The 1,163-nt window shown below is 45.5% G+C and overlaps 1 protein-coding gene across 1 annotated transcript in view; it reads left to right on the top strand.

Annotated features, from left to right (window-relative positions):
- The window catches only part of drosha (drosha ribonuclease III), a 166,350-nt gene that overhangs the window by 835 nt on the left and 164,352 nt on the right, over positions 1-1,163 (top strand). The gene's annotated exons all lie outside the window — the stretch shown is intronic.

Below are 1,163 nucleotides of genomic sequence, written 5' to 3'. Positions count from 1 at the left end.
CTGATGATGCAAAGTATTAGACCGGTGGTGAAACTGATATTGGAGGAACATAGGCCTACATTTCAAAGCAACATCTGGCTAACTTCTGAAGCTTCCATCAATTAATGCTGTATTTACTTCAGTGAAACATTAAAACGGTTTCCAGTTTGTGCTCATTAAACCTAAAACTAGCTGTTAAGACTAAAGCCTTGTCTTTCACACTATTTGTGTCCACACATTTTAACTTTGTTTACCTTCAGAAACGTCACTAAGTTGATCTAAAAAAGTGAAGTCAGGTCCTCTGGACGGATTCAAAATATAAAAATAAAACAAAATTGCTCAAACGTTTCGTCTTTAATCCAGAAGACCTTCAGTTTTAGGAGCTGTACTAAGCTCCAATAGCACCTTTTTGTACTGGACCAACCAGATTGTTGTTGACATCCAGAACCAGCTGCTCACATGGTCAAGAAGGACCATCAGCCTAACGATGGATCATTAGCGCCTGATGGCTGTTTACTATTCACAGGGGGTTGAGTGATACTAGCAATCACAGCATTGTAAGAGGGGGACAGTTGAACCCGGAGGCTCCACCCCTGTTTAATGATGGACGGTTTCTTTTCACAAAGATGGCCTCCTCCACCCAGCACTAGACTCACCTCACCACTGGATGAAGAGCATCTCAGCGTGGCCTCAGCAGAAGTAAGGAGTACCTTCAGGAGGATTAATCCGCACAAAGCAACTGGCCCAGACAACATCCACGGAAAAGTGTTGAAGGAATGTGCTGATCAGCTCTGTGAGGTGCTGGCAGACATCTTTAACACCTCACTTACCCTGGAGACAGTTCCCACCTGCCTGAAGACTGCCACCATCATCCCAGTCCCAAAAAGCTCTACAGTGACTGGTCTGAATGACTATCGGCCAGTGGCCCTCACCCCGATAGTCGGTAAATACTTTGAAGAACTGGTCATGACTCACATCAAAACAAACATCAACGAGGACCCTCATCAGTATGCATACCGTGAGAACCGATCAACAGAGGATGCCATCTCCTCTGTGGTCCACACTGCGCTCAACCACCTGGAGCAGAAAAACTCTTACGTCCGTATGCTCTTTGTGGACTTCACATCCGCCTTCAACACCATGATCCCCCAAACCCTGATGGACAAACTATCCACACTAGGACT

The sequence above is a fragment of the Nematolebias whitei genome, chromosome 20 (assembly GCF_014905685.2).
Source record: "Nematolebias whitei isolate Nwh7 chromosome 20, NemWhi1, whole genome shotgun sequence".
In the NCBI taxonomy this organism is placed as follows: Eukaryota; Metazoa; Chordata; class Actinopteri; order Cyprinodontiformes; family Rivulidae; genus Nematolebias; species Nematolebias whitei.
This window is presented reverse-complemented; position numbering and strand designations above follow the sequence as displayed.